The 20347-nt window shown below is 40.8% G+C and overlaps 1 protein-coding gene and 1 long non-coding RNA gene across 7 annotated transcripts in view; one reads left to right on the top strand and one right to left on the bottom strand.

Moving 5' to 3' along the window:
- Window positions 1–19: 19 nt before the first annotated feature.
- On the bottom strand, window positions 20–7070 carry LOC140646937 (uncharacterized). Its single transcript, XR_012040601.1, has 6 exons — window positions 6957–7070; window positions 2075–2203; window positions 1893–1949; window positions 1608–1720; window positions 1411–1462; window positions 20–55 (listed from the first exon to the last, which is right to left on the bottom strand). It is a non-coding gene; the product is annotated as an uncharacterized lncRNA (long non-coding RNA).
- A 204-nt stretch (window positions 7071–7274) lies between these two features.
- The window catches only part of GREB1L (GREB1 like retinoic acid receptor coactivator), a 144951-nt gene continuing 131878 nt past the window's right edge, over window positions 7275–20347 (top strand). For 5 of the 6 annotated variants that reach the window (XM_072852648.1, XM_072852653.1, XM_072852650.1 and 2 more), the window contains exon 1: window positions 7282–7409. The gene's annotated coding sequence lies outside the window, so the exon portion shown is untranslated. Of the gene's footprint in view, window positions 7410–20347 lie in introns of all 6 variants that reach the window. The other variant, XM_072852649.1, reaches the window with a different exon arrangement.

The raw sequence follows: 20347 nt of genomic DNA, 5'->3' as shown, positions 1-20347 counted from the left end.
CAAAAATATTTTCCATCTGTAGAAACCCCAAAAGCTCAAACACATCTATGACTTTCTGGCAAAAACAAAACAAAGTCAGAAACCAAGATGAAAGTTTGATACCCTAGACAGATAAACCTCCATAGATTCTAGGTAGTGAAAAATGTAAAGCAATTTTTAAAACACTAAAAATGCCTTGCACTACAAACATTATACTAAGGCCATGGGTACTGTAATTGTGAGATTTCTGCTTTTCACCTCTAAAATGCCAAATTTCCATGGCTTGACTCCAGTATGGATTCAGGGCCATTTTCTCTGCTATTGTTAACATTCTTCTTAGTTCATGAGCAGCACCTCTTATGAAGACCAAGTAACTATTTAATAAAAGGCAGCAAAAATAAAGTCGCAAGTGAACTCACTGCCATTCCCCAGCTGAGTTCAGAATAAATATCCCAACGTAGGCCAGCACCGACATATTGACTTTGACAAGATTCACTGCTCTTACTGATAAGAGCCACAGGAAACACTGCAAATTTGGAATTTAAAAAACCTTTACCATTGAGCTTCACTCATCAAACCATGTCAGTGCCATGAAAAAACCCACCTTTGTAAGCTCCAAATTTAATTGCTTATATGAAACTGCCACTTGTCCTTTTCCTGAGTATGACTAACAAGCCAGGGGACTTACAATGCCTGTGAGTGTTTCTCTTGCACATGTCAAATGGAGAACAGCAGGGGGGAAATTTTTTATATCCCTGTGGTAAGTGATCGGGTGACCACAAGGAGAGGGACTGCATTCACCCAGTATTGGTGGTGTATAGGCGTGCAGTCTAATCTAGGTCTCTAAGCTCCTTCGAAGGTCAATGAGGAGAACGAAGGGAGAGGGGTTGCCTTTTGAAGGTGTTCATTGAAGAATGGGATGAAACTGCCTGCCAGAGCTGCCAAGTTATTTTCACTGTATATAAATCATGATAGATTAGAGCTCAAGTTTTAGACAGCTTAAAGTTAGGCAAGACTACCTCCTCCGTAAGTAAGCCCTATTTAAAAGGATTATTTCACTCTAGGCTGTAAAATAGTTTGATTAGATTATGTGTTTGGCAATGGAGACATGTCATTTTGGGGTAATGGATCTAAGTTTCAGTGGTGTCTCTGAGGAGGCAACCCAGGGGGTGGTGAAAGAGCCAGACTATAGCTGAGTATTTTATAGAATAGTCAGTACTATACATACTTTTCCATTTTGTTGAGGTTGTTTTCATATGGTCTTGCACTTTGAAAACATTTAAACAGAAGGTAGTGTTCCTTTTTATTACACACAATTATCTAAGTAGCCACGGCAAAATTCTTTTTTTTATAATATCTCCTGATGAACAAAAGACTAACCTATATCTAGATATCCCTGGGGGAAAATATAAAGTCCTCAGATCTACGTACCTCATGAGTGTCCTACCCATGCTTTCAAAGATACATGGAAATTCTTCATAATCTAGTTAAAGTGAACAAATCCAACAACAATCAGAAAACTCTTCTTGAATCATTTAAAGCAGTCAGTTACCATGCTTTTAATTTGCCTTTTAAAAATGATGGAGTATTGATAACATTTTGTTGTATAGTAAAAATTCAGAACATACCTTCCCATTGAAAGAGGTCAAAATGCATCGTGCTACTTCCATGGTGTACAAAAACCAGGCTCAATCGTAAAACCTGAATTCACACTGTATGATTCATTTCAATCAGCCACAGTCTAAAGTAATACACAGATTAGTTACTAAAAAGGATTGCACTGAAAGGTTAGTGAATTTTGAAAATGAATGATGAAATCAAAATTTATACAAGGAAAAAACCCATAAAAACTATGTAGAGGCTCAGCTTTGACAAATGCTAGCTTACAGAGTCTTCCTTAACACAGAACTTACTTTTTCACAGTAGCTCTGATAGTACTAAAAAGGGGTAGTCCTTTTGCACTGCCTTATCTGGAACAAAATTGAATTTCACAAATTATGTAGAAAATTATAAAGAGAAACACAGTTACAGACTCTCTCATGCAGCACAGTTATACAGGTTACACAGTTATACATTCTTAGTGTTCAAAGAATACCTGTGATTTAGGCAGGGTAATGCATTTTCCCTTTTGCTGGCCTATAGTCTGCTGTTAAGGGCATGCTTCTTAGCAAAGGAAATGGCATCCTACTATGTCTTGCATGATAGATGGGGTACAGTTGCCAACCTATAAACAAGAGATGACATTGCAATACCAAGTATTTTATAGAAAATTCTAAAAAAATGGAGAATCTGGCTATAGTTTCTACAGTCAGTGCGACTGAGATTCTAGCGATTAGCTCTGGGACTTTTATACAACCGTCTGTTTCTTTTTGTGAAATGATTACTTCATAACAGTGGTCATTCTGAAAAATACAGTCAAAATCAAGAAGGAATAGAAAGTATATGGGTGTCACTGACTATGTGCTACTGCTGAACTTCCAGGAAAGCCTGATGATTCATTGCTCAATTTCTATGGAGTGAGTAATGGAAAGATAAAGCCAGTATGTTCTTATTAGTTGTAAGAAACAGTCTCCTTCATCTTAGTATACACTATCAATTTTTTTTTGTAGGAGGTGTGCTAAATATTAACGCTAAAACCACTGATGCCAAAATATGTATTTTAAGAACATTTCAGTAAAAGAATAGAGATAAGAAAGCTTAGATATGACAACACTGGAATTACAATAGTGTTTGAGCATCAGGAGATCTGAATTCAGTTCCTAGCTCTGCCCTCAGAGTGTTTGCATTAAAAACATTTAATTTTATGTACTTCAGCTCCCCATCTCCAGCACTGCTTCCTGTTTCATCCTATCCACCCGTTTCATCCATTTAGAATAAACTTTTTTAGGGAATAGCTCTTAAGTATTTGGATAGTACTCATTTCATAGATGCCTCAGTGTTAAATAGACCCAATACAACTTTACAGTATTACAACTAGGGAAAGAATAATTCACATCACAATAATGAAGGGATAAAGGTATAATGAATCATAAAAGACCACTGGTGATTCATGCAGAAGGATGAAAGTTATTTAGAAGGCTTTCAGCAGAATTATCCATCAGGATAGCGGGATTCGCTTTAGCCCCAACACAGGATGTCAAAGCAAAGTTTGTAATCAGCTTTTAACAGCAGCAAGATCAGGTCTGTGGAATTCAGACACTTCATTCAGGCAAAGTTTAATATCAAAGGTTTGGTAGGCTGGATCAAATAAAACATTCATACTAATGTTTCTAGGAAAAAAATCCCCAGAAATTACTGGGTTTAGTATGTATGAAATTGATAGTTCACGAATAACAAGAAATTAAAGCAGGAAGTTCCCTTGTGTGGCTGTTTATTTATTTGTTTATGTTTTTTGAAACCTAATTTCTGAGGTTGGATACTTCAAGTTATCAGTGAATATTTAAATGTAACAGATGTGACAAATATAAATACAAGATCTAGTTCAGAGAATTATCTAAGATGGACTGATGACCTTCACTTTCAGGAAGAAAAAAGGTTGAAATCTGTTGGGAAGTTTGCCCTCATGGCTAGGAAGGGGAGAACTGTCAATTCCTACTATCCACAGTATTTAGAACACTATATTCAAAAGGATCTTATTCCTGTTGCTCTCAAAACCAGAAAATATGAAGAAAGTGAAGAAATACCTAAAGGCAGGGGGAAATGCAATCCATTATGAAGGCTCAGGACTGAAGGATACCTATCAACCTCTGTAGTTCCACTGGGGGCCCATCAATCTTTGTGCAAACTGTAGTTTCATATTATGTTCTTACACAGTCCTTTATAACAGAAGATAATATCGGTGATGGTATCTTGCCTTGTGAATATGAAAATGGCCAAAACCCAACCCATGAATGACAATTTTCTTCTATGTTGCCTACTCAGGGATCAGAAAATGCTGCTTGCTAAACCAGGTGCTTTTTTGATGCTGCCTCTTTACCTCAGTATTAATTGACCTTGCTTCCCAAAGCGAGCCTCTAATTGCTGTGTGACTGCATGTCTGCTGTCAATAATTCCTAATGATTGACTCCAATTTCTCATTGCTTGAAGTTGCACTTTCTTGTTCCCTCAAACGTTCTTTTGTTCTTGATGCCCGTATGTTCCCCAAACTGTGTGGTCTCTCCTTTATTTCACTCCAGCAGCTGCTTTGGCATTCTCTGTCTTCTGTTTCAGATACATGAGTGGCTCTGCACATTTGTGTTGTGAATATCATGGCTTCAAACCCTGAAAGACTTTTATGTCCCAAAACGTTCTTGTAACAGATTTTATCCTGCCATCTGATGTGCAATATGGCCCACAGATGGTACAGATGAAACCACCCTACAAGCTGTAAATGTTGATAGTCAAAATAGAAAGTTAGAAGAAAACATATAATGAATGTTTCTTCCTTTTCAAAAAAGCAAAATAAAAATAAGTCCAAATAAGAAAAGAGTTACTGCATTAAAGCTACCAGAATAATTCTCACTTATTCAGTAGATACCTCTAAGTAAAATTAAACAGTTTGAAATGTCAAGGGAAATCTAGACTGCAATTACTGGGATCAGTTTAGATATAATTAAGTGTCTAAGTTAGAATGATCATACACTGTAACAGGTATTCTACAGGCACCCTGATGTGCTTTCAAATCTCCCACGAACTTTTAACGGTAATAATGAAGTCATTGTCTAAATCTGTCCAGGGTCACATGGCAACATTATCTCAAGGGACTGACACTGATATTGCTTAATTCCGTTATATTTTGCAGACTATCAACAGCACAGTTGACATACACAGCATACAAGTGGACATATTAGAATGGCAGCCTAAACTCTTTTGCAGCTATCTACTTCCAAGTTTCCAGAAAAATTAAGCGTACAACTTAGAACAAGCAAAGTGGCAAAGCTTTAGGACTTCATCCTAAAGCCTGATCTGACTTGGCAAAGTCTCTTAAATACTGCTTCAGCTAAATTTTTAGCTATCTATTGTTAAGGGTCATATTATTAGCAACTTCATAAATACACAGATACCAAGATAGTTAGGCTAATAGAGGTAGCATGTCTTAGGTAATCTACAGCTAAAGCCCAGCTCTAAGCAATTCAAGTATGTGAATAGTCCTGTCAAAGCCTATTCAGCTATTTACTGTTTAGCTATTCACATAAAAATTACATAATCTCAGAATCAAAGTAGCCAATGAACAAAACAGTTGCAAAGCTTTATTTGAGAGGTACCTTGTTTTTGAGAACAACTGTGACATGAGAATATATGTAAGAAAGTTCTGGAGCCATGAGCTAAGAAGTACCAAAGTACTACAAAGAAGTGCCAAAGAAGTTGGTAGAAAACCAACTTCCTTTGGTATTTCCTACCAAAGAGGTTGGTAGGAAAAAAGCATATATCCAGAAATATTAATTCATATGGATGCATAAAAGGCAGTGATGTATATATTTTGTATATATGTGTTGCATAATCTGAGATGGCTTGAAAATTCTTTCCTGGCAAGTTTGCTGTGAAGACTGCATAACGATATGCCCCAACCTTTGGTCTCTAACTTATCTACGCAGATATACACACCCATTACTACACTTTCGCGTCCCATTCAACGAAATGAAGTGCAAATCAGCATGTCATAAAAAAGCATTGCTCCAATTGAACAAACCAGACCAGAACCAATAGTGAAAACCTCCTTAGTGCCTATCAGAAAGTGTGATTAATGCAGAAAAAGGCTAACTTTGTTGAATGTTCAAAACCATCTATGTTATCTATTAGACAGACCTCCGTTTCTCATTTCTGGACCAAGCAGCATTACTGCAGTGCCACACCATTGCTGTGCCATCTCTACTTTCTCCAGGAGGTAGGGACAGTTTTTTCCCTCCCACTTTTTGATGGAAAGTCTCATTATCTCTGGTAATGAGAACACTCACTAGGATGCTGGAACTTAATATTTTAACCAGCAAATACAAAAGAAAAGGATGTGAGAAAAGTACTGGACATCTTTTTCTCAATGTCACACAGCAGCAGGTTCTTGTCAAAATAAACAAACAACACTACCACTTTTTTTGTCACTATCACTTTTTTTCTCAGCTGTTGAGGCAGAAAGATAGGACACTGCATAAGACTGAGCCCTATGGTCCCAAGAGAAGAAAAAGGCTTTTTGAAAGGCTTTCAAGAAATATGCCCTTGGAAAAGCAAAAAGTGAAAAAGAGAGGAGATGGTTCATATGGTAGCTTAATCAAAGGTAAAAGGAAGAAAATGCAAAATCATTTTTCCCCAGTTCAATGGATATTTACCCTCTGAGCACCCTTGCTATATTTCTAGTCTCCTTCTCACACTCCTGCTAAGTCAGTGACCTTCATCTTTACACACACTAAGAATCCAAACCCGCTGCTTCCCCACGCAGACTCGGGCTCCATTTACAGCGTTAAATGTTCCAGATCCTTCTGTTTCCATCCCCTCCAATGCACTCAGATCCCCTCATCTCTACCTACTTTGCCTTGAGCTCTGTTCAATTTAATCCAACACAAGCATGCTCACAGCGCCCTTCTCTAGTCCGTCTCCAGTGTCCTCCTAGCACGCTAAGCCCCTTCGGCTTCTACTTTACCATTCTTGGACTAGCTCCATTGCTAGCTAAACCCAAAACAAAACATGAGGTCACCCCTGCAACTTCAAACTGCCCTCAGCCCTGACTGGCCCGCACCGCAGGGCTGCTTCTCACAGGGTAGTGCCATCTTCTGCCTCCCCCTGCCACCGAGCCACACTGGATTTCTGACAGGGTTTTGACGCTTCCCAGCAACCTTCTTGGCTCCCCTCTGTGCACGGCCTCGTCCCTTCCCTCCCAGACTGGAAGCACCCCAGCTCGCTCTCCCCTCCCCTCACCGAGCCTCGGCCGCCATGTCCCAGGCCTCTGCCCTCCGCCTGCCTCCTCCACTAACCCGCGTCCACCCCAGCGCCCGTTCCCGGCCCATCACCTCAGTCCCTGGCACGACTCGGCCGCCCCCGTTTCCAGCCCCGCCGTCCTCGGGCCTAGCCCGGGACAGGGAGACCGTTCCTCAGCCCTGCCGCCCGCTGGACACCTGAGCGCGGCTCCCCCGCGGACACCACCCGGTCCCCTCGCCCGCCGCCCCCCCGACCCCTCTCCCTCCCCGCTGTCAGAGCAGGAGGGGCGGCACCTGCGGGTCCGCCCCATTCTCCTCCCCTCGCCTCCCCTCCCCTCCTCCCGCCGGAGAGAGAGAGAGACCGAGATCCGGAGGGAGACGGCGGCACCGAGGGCGCCGGGCGGGACTGCTGAGCGCAGTTGCTCGGTGTGAGTGGAGGGAGGGGGGGGGAGGGAAATAAATAAATAAATAAAAATTAAATTTAAAAAAAGAAGTGAGGGAGGGGTGGAAGGAGAGCGCTTCAACTTCTTCTCTCTGCCCAGCAAGGTAAGGGAGCGGCGGGCGGCGCGGGGCTTTACTTCGCCTTCTCGCCGGTTTCTGGGGAGGGCACAAAGGTAGCGGGTCGGGGCGGCGGCAGGGAGGCAGCGGCGTCCCGGTCGCTGGGTCGCGCTCCGTGTCAGTCACCCCGCAGAGCGCAGCACCGGGGGCGGCGGCGGCGAACTGCGGGCTGCCAGTGGCGCGGCTGGCTGCGGCCAGTGTCACTGGCGGGCTGCCGATGCCCTCCCCCGGGTGGGCTCCAGCCCTTTGTTACCGTCGTTTTGGACCGGGGGGGAAATGACACCGCTCCGACGGGGCAAGGCGGGGGCGGGGGAGCTCTGGCGGGACGGCTGCGGGAGCAAAGTCGCCCCTGCGTGCGGGAGGCAGCAAAGCCCCGGGGAGCGGGGGCAGGCGGGCGGGGTGGGCGTGGGGGTGCAGGTGGTTCTGCTGGAGAGCGGGCGGGCGGGCGGCGAGCTCCCCCGCCCCGCGCTGCCATGCGGGCGGCCGCCGGCAGGGGGCTCGGCTGCCTCGCCCTCCGCGCCCCGAGGAGGCTTCGCCTGAGGGGGGGACCGCCGGCGGTGGGCGGCCTGGCGGGGTGGGGGCTTGTTTGGGGGGCGTTTCTGGATACGCGCAGGCTCGTTTTGAGGAGGGAAGGACAGGGCGCCGGGTCTCCTTCGTCGGGGGCCTCTCGCTGTCGCGGTGGGGCCGCGGTGTCCCCTGGAGACGCGGCAGCCCAAGGGGCAGTAACGGTCGCGCTGGCGGGCACCGAGGGCAGGCTGCCGTCGCGGGCCCTGTCACCGGCGGCCCTTCGGTGATTCCCTTCACCGTGGTGATGACCGATCGACAGGACTTGTGGTGCTGTTGGGAAGTAAAGGTAGAGGGGAAAAACCGGCTCCGATGGACCAGCGCCGGCTCTCCAAGGCAGCTGACAGGTTTATGAAGGGGCGCCCCGAGGCCCGCGGCAGCGGTTAGGTCCCGCCGGGATTCGGCCCTTCCCTCCCCAGCGCTTCCCGTGGCTTTCCTGAAATCTCCGAAAGATGAAAGCTTCATTTAAGCCATAGGATTTCGGCCAACCCAGAGGTGGGCCAAGGGTTGCTGTTTGTTTAGGCCCCAAGCCTGCAAATATTTATCCATATTCTGAAATTTAAGAATTATCAATGGTCGGATGTGTTTAAAGTGCAAGAGACTTTTTCAGTTACCTGGTGGAAGAATATTTCCCATGTCTACTGCTTGTCAGTATGTTTGCTTTAAATACCCTGAAGATTTGACCTTCATTACATCATTTCATTTGGCTTTCTTTGAATTGGTGACTCGTATGACTTTTCCACTGAATGATATTTTAAGTATTATTGAAATAATACTTCGTACTCTTCATTGATACCTTGTCACAAAGAGCTTTTTAAGAGATTGAAATAAAAAGCTGCTGAAGAAGAAAATGCTCTTTTATTTCCCGACTAGGAATAACTGAAGCATAATTTTTTTTTTTAACAATTATTACTGTTGTTTAGAGCTGAGAGTGAAGTGAGTAGGTGCATATTTCAGTTGCAGATATAGTTATATATGTGACCTCTGAGAGGACAGCTAAAGCTTTCTGTGCTTTTAAATACTGTAATGCACACTTAAGTTTGGTTTTTGTTAAGGGATATGCCCTCTAAAGAAGAACAAGGGTGGGTCTTCTATTGGTTGAAAAGCTTATTACATATGCACTAGTGGGATTAAAAAAAAAATTTCTTTGAAAATATTAAACCTTATCCTGAAGAATTTGCTTGTGAGTAGGACAAAAGCACTTATGGAGCTGGTGGATTAACTTTTTAAATACCCCTTTCAAAGGAATAAGGGTTATTGTGTGAGGATTCTCCGAGCTGTTGAGAAATGTTTATTTATTCCTTGTTTTAACACTTGTGGATTTTGAACATATGTGTACTTTTTCTCATGTATTCTCAAGTATTTCCAATAAAATGCTCCAGAAAGTCAATGTATAATGTTCAATACGTGCCTACTCGTTTAAAGGGTTGGGCTCCAAACCCTGAAGGTTTAATTCTACATCTGTTAATACAGATAACAAATACAGTGTATGTTTTTGTTTATTATTGTTAGTGTTTGTGCAAAACAAACTTTTGGCTAAGGTGTTTAACAGAAAAATAATTTAGTTATAAAAAACAATATGTACGTACCAGGAATTTTTATTAGTTGGGTTTGGCTGTAGATAATGTAACAATCAGAAATAGTGATGATTTTTTGGTAAAGCAGTTTTTTAAGCCCAGGCTGTAATACTAAAGGAAATAAGCAGTAATAGGCAACCTAATTACTGAGCTTTTACTGGGATAACTAAAATATGTGAAGTTTCTTAAGACCTCATGAGGACATCGCAGATGAAAGGAGGGGTGATATGACTGTGTGAAAAGTTTGTTTAGAATTCAAAAAAGCACGTTTGGTTCAAGGTCTTCTTAAACACATAACTATTGGCATTGATATTTGGCAGTTCAACAAGTCATGTCCAAAGTATTTTGCAGATATAAGGAAGAAGAAAACTTGGTAGTGTAATTTAGGAGACTCTAATTAGTTGCTATGGAATATAGGGAATGAAACTATTTTTTAAGGGAAATCTGGAAAAATCTCTGTACTATAAAGCCTGTCGTATTATGAATGCTGGGCTGTTCATTCAGTGTAAAACTAGACTCAGTATAATGTCAAAAATATACTCTAGGAAATCTTATTAATGATAGAGAAATGCATTCATCTTTTTTTAGCTAATTTTCAGCGTTTCTAGGAAATTTTAAGTGGGCATAGAACTGTAAGGATTTTACTTCCAGTGGTGTAACCTTTTGTAGTATCTTTCATATTAAGCATTTTAGAGTGGTCTTTAAAAGTGCTTTTATGCTTTGTATGGTTCTGTACCATATGTTTTGTATTTAATTCTTTGAATGACCACTGAAGTGCAGCCAACTTCGGGTGAATGTGGCAACTGTTAACTAGCGCTTAGCAACAGTGCACAATAATCAAGACGGGAAGTGAAGAAGAATACCATGTCTAATTGAAACTACAGGGGGCATTTAGGTAGGTAGGATGTAATTAACAAAACCTGGAGCTTGGACATGATATTAAGGCATCACATCTTTACTCTTGTAAAAAGGATTTCACAAGCATTAATGTAAAAAACATTTCAGATTTTTGGTTTTATACCTCAGATGGATAGCCTCTTTGAGATGTACATGTTTTGCCTGTTATTGCATAATCATTTCTTGCACATAATGCAGAAGGCACATTTTCCTTTGCTTCTACAATGGAACTGTGAAAAGGAGGACTGTTGGGAAGACTGACAAATGAAGGAGTAATAAGCCTTGACATTTTGACAATGATGTCTTTTAGAGAATTAGTCTCATGAACTAGAGTTCATTAGATATAGTAAGTGATTAAGATATCTCTAATATTCTGAAACAGATTACAGTGGCAGTCATAAAACAACACTACATTTTTACAATTAATGTGTTATTTTCTCTAAGAATCATTGACTTTCCTCAAATCCTGTCTTGTCATGACATTCCTTAAAGTGTAGCTTGTAAGAATATGTATTCAAAACACTTTTGCCTAATACAGTTTCAGTTTTTTTTTTTTTAAATTCCAAACCTGATCATTTTGTTTCATGCTGTATTCTATGTTAGAGATACATTAACTGACCAATTTTATGCCTTGTATATCCTGAACACATCTTGTTTCTAAGAACTCTGAAAATATACTCATATAATAAGGAGAGAACTAGTAAATTAATTTTCAGTGAATCATTACAGAGGATCATTTGCACCTCTGAGCATGGCTAGTATAGGCCCTGTTAATGGATTTGAACTTGCAGGTAGGTAGTGAAGATGACCCAAAAATAAGGAGCCATGCTGTGAAGGTCCTTATAGTGGTGAACAATCCAGTAGCAATAGGCTCATAATATTTTAATAGAATAATTTGTTTTTATAACCCAAAAGAAAAACCACAGAATATCTATTGGAGGAACTTGTAGATGACAGAAATTTGGAACAGTGTTTATTCACAATGGGAACAGCCAAATTTTGTACACTGCTGTGGTTGACTTGGAAGTATCAAATAGAATTATGGAGTTCCTTATAGAAATGGTGCTAAAATGTAATTATTTTTGGTTTGGGTGACTCCTGAAGCCATGTCAGCTGACTTCTGTTGTCTTACTATGTCACATGGTAATGGCACAGCTTCTGTGAAATTCTTTTGTGATGTGAGAGGCCGCAAAGAATTGTGTAAATTGCTACTTTTGTTGAAGTGTATTTAATGTAATGCTCATTGAGTTAGCATTTTAAGTTCCATGGCACTTCAGAGGTTTAATTAAAAAAACCCATACACCTGATCTGAAGATCTTACAGCATGTATTGTCAAATGCTTTGGTTAATTTGCATTTAATTGATGTTTAATTTGTTTTAACTGCAGTTCTACCACAGTAACTAATAAAATGTTAATAAAATATAAAAGAGTGGAAGAATTGTATGTTGTGACATAAAATGACCAGAAGAGTAAGATGGTAGGGAGCCGCCTGAGTCAGTATGACAAGATCTGATAGAAACCGTCAATTATATTCCCTATGTAAGGTTTTAGAGAGGTTATTTTGAGGTAGTTTTTCAAACTGATGGAGCTATGAACAGCAAAACAGTGTGGGCAGACTTAAGATACTGTTACTTAAGAGATTACCAGACATCTGTCGTAGTGGTTCCATGAACAAGCCTGGAGTGACTAGTTTTATAAAATGCTGCACAAAGATCCTCCTGGTCTCTTTCTCCTATCTCCATTATAGTCTGCAGTTAACTCTTTTCAAGACTGTTGGTGTGATCTGAGCAGAGCACTTTGAGGCAAGTGAAGAAGTTAGTGTAACTGTGGTCTGAAATGCACTCTATTAATACTGTTCTTTTTTTTCTTTTTTTAAATGAAGACTGATCTGTGCATCTCACCGAAAGTAATAGGACTTCCCTGGAATGTACAGTGTGAAGTTGTTAAGGTTAGTTAGATGGTTGACTGTTTTAAACTGATGCATTCAGGGTGGCAAATGCAATTGAACATTTTGCTAGTACCTCTGTCTTTTTGCACTGAATTGTGCTGCAAATCTACATACTTGAGAGATATTAGGCTTCCCCTCTGCTTTCTTTTGCGACTTCAAACTTGCTTTCTTGTAGACTCTCGGGTCTCTAGACATAAGGAAACCTAAGGAGACCTTTTCTGGGATTTTGATAGTTAAATTATGCTTTTAATTTGGTGGGATTTTTTTTTCCACTGTTAATTCCAGCTGTCTTTTAAAAGAGAGAGATAGTTCATATGCAATTTAAATGCCAGTGCTCAGTGAGACTATGTATACCCTGAGCTGTATGGTCCCATCCTTCTTGTGTTATCAGTTGAGTGTAATTAGTAGAGTGTTTGGAAATTGCTGCGTGCCTGATCTTCCACAATCTTCCTAGTAAAGAGGAAATGACCACTTTTTAAAAACTGAAATGTGGCACAACATCCTTGGTTTAGTGAGATATGAGCTCTTTGGAGCTTCCTCCATTGTACCCGCTTCAGAGAGCTGTTGTAGTGGTAAGGAAGAGCAGTTCCCAATAGCTGAGTTCAACTGCTTCTGACGCTGTAAGGAATCTGGGCAACTACCTCTCTACACTGGAGTCACTGGTGAAATAGGCACATTAACAGCAGAGTTTTATAAGCATTACTGTTGCCTACCCATGTTACTGATGTCTCAGGATGAAGAGCATATGTGGCAAAACCTTGTCTTGATGGCTGTCAGTTTGGGATTTGCAGAGAGCCAAGTGCTCCATTCCCTGTCCTGAGCCTTGTGTCCTTCCACAGTTGGTATAGTACTTTGTTGCTATTAGTTCTCTGCTTACTATCTCCTTGCTGGTAAGGTGTTGGTTGTAATATGGTGTTTCACAGTGTACGATTGCATCTCAGCCTTGCCATTCAGGAGATCATGCCATCTACTTTTACTGCTTTTGTTCCTGCCTCACTGACCGTCTCCCTGTGGCTTGTCAGGAAGCCCCCCAAATTCTGTGTTCCTTTAGAGCCTTGGGTGGCTTTATTCTCCTGTCTTTTCACACTTTCAATCCACTTTGAGAACAGCTGTTTCATAAAGGAAGCTTAATCTTGTAATTTCTTTAAACCACTTATATAGAATCAAATTCTTAGTGCAACTAGGTGATTCCTTTGAGAAGACTGGGAATTAGGTCTTGATTTTTACAGTTACAATGCCCTTCACTGCATCAGGAAAAGGGAATCAGCTTCCTGCCAATCATGTTGTATGTGACATTTAAGAACATGGTGATTTCCTAGTCTTGTAAAAAATGCTTTCAAAAATTTATTTGTATAGATTAAATGTTAAGACATTGTTGTTACTCTTTCTAATCTTAATCTCTTGGAGGGAAAATTCTGGTTGTGAGAACAATAAGAAATTAGGTGGATTAGGCAAGTCATCAGTACCAACTCACAGAGGAGCAATTTTGAAGAAAACCTAAGGGGAGGCAAGGGAAAGGGCAAAGCCATCCAAGAAGACTTCAATGCCTCACATAGAGGCACACAGAACTCCTGACGGCGTATTTAAAAGCAGAAGTTCAGAGTGAAAAATATGCATATCCTCACAGCAGCAGCAGCAGTTTCAGTAAATTTTGAAGGTTAGTTCTTGCCAAATTTTTTTTGCATTAGGAGAGTCAGCTCTCAGCTTCCAAGCCTCTTGAGGAGGGGGAAGATGACTTGCCTGCCAGGTTATTTCACCTTCTTCTCCAGGTCCACAATCATGATTTTAGCAGATGTGGGAGGCAAGCTGGGTTTCAAGGGCATCAAGAGTAAAATGTTAGCTGTCACAAGCTTTTGCGTCAAGAGCTATGGAATCTTTCCTAATGAAACAGCATACAGGTCTAAACATACAGATTTTTTTTTTGTTTTGTAGCATTAACTTAGTAATACCCTTCTTTCTTACTATGTGTTTTGGGTGCTACATGGAAAATGCATAGGCAGTTGCCTCCTCCAGAAGTCCTCTAAGCTGTAGACTTGACAAACTGGGGAGGATAGTGTGTGTGCATATATACGTGTGTATATATATATATACATATATATATATATATATAAGAGAAAAGGACATGAATTAGAAATGCTGGGGTCTAATATCACAATGGTCCAATATCTTAATGGGTCATAGGATTCTTTTTCTTTAATGATTGCTTGGCTGGGATGGCTTATACTGGTCTGAACTCTAACATTGTGTTCACAGTTTGCCTTTATATGCGTGTATGACTAGACCAGGAGTTCTTAGTGTGTAGTAGATGTGCCACTAGTAATGTTATCCAAAACAGTTTGCCTCAGAAGCTCTTAAACAAAAGCCACCACCAAAAAACCACTTCAGTTTTGAACAGCAGATGTGACCTTGTGTCAGAAAAGCCTGAGGAAAAAAAAAGGATTCTTCTGGCTGCTCTCAGCTATCGTAATGAACAGTGTTTGCTTGCTGACTGTCCAGCATGGTTGTTTTATTAAGAGATGCCTTGTGCCTGATGGCTGTGCAGATGGATGCTCAATTTTCATCTGCAGCACAGCTGGCTGGCTTTCTGTCAGGCCTGGCTTTGGGGTGATTCCAGTTGTGATGTGGATTTGGTGTAGAAAGAGGGAGGCTGTGCTTGTGATAGGGGTTAAGCACTCCCCTACACAGTGCAGTGTAGGTTTTCAGCTCCATTTGCTGTCACTGTAGTAAATCCATTTCTATGTGCCAGACAGATTAACTGCCAAGTTGAACTTGTGAAGTTGCATGTGTATGTTGCCAGAGTTCTTCCTGCTGAAAAAGGCAAATCTATATAACCTGTAGGCTCAGAACAGCTGAAAATTCATCCTAACGTTGTTGCTTTGATGTCTGTTTAAAGGGGAAAAGAAAGGTTTGCTTTTGATCACTATGTTTAAAGGATGCTGTCCCAGCAGTGTAATAAATGAGAATTGGATCTGAGACTTACTTCCAGTAAAAGACAGTATTCTTCCAGATGCTTTTTAATTGAAATGTCCTGTGAAAATGGGCTCAACGTTGAATTCAATAACATGCAGTTCAGGGTCTTAGGGCTGAAAAAGAGAGAGGAATGCAACAGATGCTGCATAGTTTTGATACTTCTGATGGCTGATGATACTGATATCTCTAAGCTTGTGTTCTCTATTCTGATTCACTATATAAACAAGTACAGCATGAACCTCAATGTATAACCTTGACACATGACTGGATCTTTGCTTTGTAGTTCATTAGCAGTTTGTCCAAATTGCAAAAACTGCGTACTGGGAAATGGATAAAGTATTTGCAGTGAGAAAACATCTAATTTTCTTTGATAAAAACTGTATTTTGTGCCTCAGACTTTTTTTTTTAAGAAATGTACCTTCAGTTCTTGTTTCATTGTAGTCTAGCTGAGAATAACTGAGAACCTCACGTTTAAATTTGACATGTTAATAAGTCAAAACTATTGATGCAGATCAGCCATGAACCAAAATACATCAGAACAGTGTTTTACTTTCACAGGATTTCCAATGTGGCCCTGCCTTGAGCGTGAGGTTGGACTGGTTGACCTTCCAAGGTCGCTTCCAACTTGAATTATTCTGTGATTCTATTGTTTGTTGTAAAGTGAGGTAGTACAAAACCCATAAAACTAGGCAGTATTACCTATTGGTAAGATACAGCTTCCCGAAACAATTTGTCTGGCCTGAGGATCTTTGCAAACATACTCAAGGAATAGGCTACTGGCACCATGAACTGTTTTGGTAACCTGCTTTCTGCTGTCTTCTTTCTGGCCATTTTTCTGTTGTGTGCTAGATGTGCTTTCTGTATGTCATCAGAAATGCATGCTGATTGCATATCCAGTCACACACATCAACAGAGAGACACAGTGAGTTCTGTTACTGGCAGCTGTCTGCAGGTCTTGTCATGTTACTGGATGGCAACCCAGAAATGGTCTAGTGATTGAGGCATCGCTGGGCATATGTTAATAGGAAGGCTGCAATGCCTGAGTGACTCCATAAGAGGTTGTTTGGCCTGTCCGGGATGGAAGATTGAGCATCAAAAGGTAATAATGATACCTCATGGATTGACTTTGGTGCATTGTCTAAAATCAGTCTTGCTAGATTAATGGTCATAATCAAACATTTTACTCTAAGGAAGCTTAAAATAAGCCCAGTACTATTAATTCTAAACCTTTTCAGGACTAATAAAAAAGCATGCATAAAAAGGAGATATTTGTTTATGTTATTTCAATCAATCACTTCTACTTACTATTTTGTTAAATTGGTGAGGTTTGGGAGTTGCTGTTCTCAATTACATGCCCTTGTGCATCTTTCTGGTAACTGAGTTGTATGTGTGTCCATATGTTTTATTTTTCTGGGCATACTGATGCTTATGTGATGATTCAGTATGTGGGTTGCAGTTTCCCTCTAGCTGCCATATTCTAGCTGAACATGCTCCATACGTGGAGGAAAAAACAGCCAAGTGTGGAAAGAAGGGGGTTGTGCTTTTTAGTTCCAATTATGAAAAGAGGAACGGAGGCTGGATGACAACATACCTTTTCCTGCTCCAAAGGATTATCTGAATAAACTGTGGGAAGTTGAGGTTTATTATATAAAAACACAGCAATGCGGAAAGAAGAACTAGACATTGGTTGTTCTTTGAGAAACTCAATTTTAGGAAGAAGTTGACTGGCAAGTTAACAAGGGCCAGAGAGCAGAACTGTTTTATGATTCATAACTAATCCTTTACCCCAAGGACAGAAAACAAGTGTATTCAAGGCCAATGTCTGGAAGGAGGCTGGCCTCAAGATGAATTCATTAAAACAATTCTGTCCTCCCTGTTCCAAAGTGCAGTTCATGCTGAAAGGGACTGATAAATTTCTCATTTAAAAAATGCTTGTCGAAAATGAGGTCTATTCTGTGTGTTGTCACAGTGCCTTTGTGATCTGGAATAAATCACATAAACTGTGTTTCTTTCAGCCAGCGTGCAGAGATAAGAAAATACACTGGTGAATCTTCTTGTGTCCATACTGTCATTATGTGTGCCAGGAAAAATAGCCCCAAACTGTGAATACATGAGGAGAAAATAGTTTAAGAGTAATGGCCTCTTTTGAAATGGGTTGATGTCAAACTGGTGAGTAAGTGGTTAAATGCAATGTCACCATATAGCTGTATGAAGGATAATATTCAGATTGTGACTTTCTTTGTTTTGGAAATGAGGCTTGCAATGATCTATCTGCAGTCATTACTGGCTTACCTATCCCTGATGTTTTGTAATTCCTTCTGTTTCTACAGCTAAACTTATTTTTATTTAACAGAGCTTTTAACTGATGATCACTGTTATTTACCATTCTATTCCTCTTCCCGTCCTGTATTGGAGAGAAGCACTGTTATGATTTTAGTAAGATTTTTGTATTCAATTGATCTTTGGGTTCCACTTCTGCTACTACTGAATTACTTGCTATTGAGAAAACATATTTTTGTAACTTTAGCTTAAGCTTAGTACATCTGACCAGAGCAGGTCAGAGGTAACTGAGGGTTGTTCTTGTGTTCGGAATATGGCCAATTGCTATTATGTTCCATGGAAAAAAAGATGGGGATTTGTTTGGATCATTTACGGATACATGCTTTATTTTGCTGGAGAATGGCTTAGTTCAAGGTAAAGAGTCAGGTTAAACTTAATATAATAATAGGTTGAGGTAGAAGACCTCAAGTTCTAAACTAGCAGTTTGAGAGCTAGAGAATCCAAAGAAAATCTGTTGTGATTTTTTTAAGACTAAGATCTGGAAAGCAGGCTTCTCAGACCTCACCTCATAGAATCATAGAATTATTACAAGAAATTTGAGGTAAACTTGTGTCCTTTTGCATTTCGCCCATGTGTCTGAGGATTCCACCTTGGCCAAGGAATACTGAAGTTTCTTTTGTCACTGAGGAAAAGCATGATGGCGTACTTAGGAGGGGAAAAGGAAACAACCTTTCTTTCCCCTCTTATGTAGTTATCTCTCTCTTATCATGGCAGAGCGGTGTAAAGGACACATATTTGTGAATGTAAGAGAAAAAGCCTCTTCTAAAACTATGGAAAAAATGCTTATGCAAACCCACAATGTAGGTTTTTTCCCCATATGATGGATTACTAGCACATAAAGAGTATGGGGCTTTTGTTGCCATGGTATATTTCATACCATTTACACTGATGTTCAAAAGAAAAAACACCATTGCAGTCCATAATTAATTTAATATGCTATAGCCAAATTACTAACATGCATTAGAGAAAAATTGTAGGGTTTTTGTGTCTTATTTAGCCAAATTCTGAATGCGTTAGAAGAACGGGTATATCCGTTCCTGAATAACTTTGGGATGACTATCATTGCCTGCCTGATCAGAGAGCCTAGTTTCAGTAAAGAAGTGGATTTCAGCTACAGGGCTCTTGCTAAGCTGTGAAGAGGCAAGGAAAAACAGCTGTAAAAATGTTGATGTTGGCCATGAGTTTATGTAAATAACAACTTTCTTTCATTTGAATGCTCAGGGTGATAATACAACGTGGACTTGGGTCTGCAGAAGATCTGATTTTACTTCTGAATTCTGCCACTGAGAGAAGACACATGGCTTCTCCGCACCTCAGTTTCCCTATCTCTAAAACAAGGATGGTGGTCGTCCAGGGAGTTTTTTATGCACTATATTACAGTAATGATTAGCCGTTACGGTCTTCTACGGCTGAGCCTAGAGGGTCCTTAGTTCAAGTCTCCTGTCAGGACCTTGGGCTGCTGAGGTTCATGCTTCTGTCACTAAGCTTTAGACATAGTAGACGAAATTGTGTTCTTGGCATACATACAAACAGTTATTAATTTGGCTTTTGTCTTCAAACCTCCTGTTTAATTTCAGTTAATTTTAATTAATTGGATTTAAACGTCTGAGTCTCTGGTTTCCCTGTGAGATCTGGTTGCCGTGTGCGGAGGGCCGGGACAGCGTCTCCACAGAGATGGCTTTGTGGTGAAATGGATTCGACAGTCCAAGGCCCCTCGTCTGCGAAGCAGCCCAGAGCCGGGGCTCTGTTTACTCACAGTAGTGGTGCTAACCGGTATCCGAGTTGGTATTAAAGGAGTATATGAAGTACCCAGTGAAAACAGGCTAGGATGTGTCTCGCAGAAGGTCTTCAGCTGGCTAAAGCGAGAGATAGTTGAGGAGGGAGTAAATAAAGCGTTTGCAGGCCACATGCTCTCACAACCTTTCCCCTCCCCCCATACTCCCTCTCTTTCTTTTTTTTTCTTTTTTTTTTTTATTTGGCCATATGTTTTAGTAGTCTAAGTATGTGTCAGTGGTAATCCAGGCTCCGCGCTTTTAAAGGATGATTACCCAGTTTGTTGCCGAAGTGAGACTTTTTCTTCCCTATTTAATTTTTGTGAGCGTCATAATTGTAAACCTTTATTATTTTTTATTTTATTGCAGATTACTCTGTGTGTGACGAAATTTAACGACATCTCTTTTTGTGGCCTGCCGGCCTGTTACCATTTCGTATGATGGGGGGGTCAAACAAACGGGTTGGTTCTCTGGATGCTAATCTGAATTTCAGAGCCGCTGTCCTTTACCCCCTGGCTCTCTGCTCCCCTCCCCCTCCTCCCTGCTCTCCACAAACAGCCACATCGGGTCTCTTTCTCCCCTCCACCCCCCCTTCCCCTTCTTTCCTCCCCTGGCCCAGCAGAAAAGTAAATGTTGATTATCTTTTCCTACTCATGCCTTACCCGGAATGGCCGATTCTCACTTAGGGTGGTCGATGTACTAGAGAATTAACGCTCCGAATATTCAAATCATTTGAAAGTCTGCTGGTCTGTATGTTGCATTAAAGATACTGTGGTGCTTTTGGGCGATTAAATTTTGTGGATTTTTATGGGTTAAAGCAGGTACAGGGTTTTATGATGACTTTTAAAAAAAGGTCA

The sequence above is a fragment of the Ciconia boyciana genome, chromosome 2 (genome assembly GCF_034638445.1).
Source record: "Ciconia boyciana chromosome 2, ASM3463844v1, whole genome shotgun sequence".
NCBI lineage: Eukaryota > Metazoa > Chordata > Aves > Ciconiiformes > Ciconiidae > Ciconia > Ciconia boyciana.
Note: the sequence above shows the minus strand (reverse complement) of the source record. Positions and strands in the feature narration are given on the sequence as shown.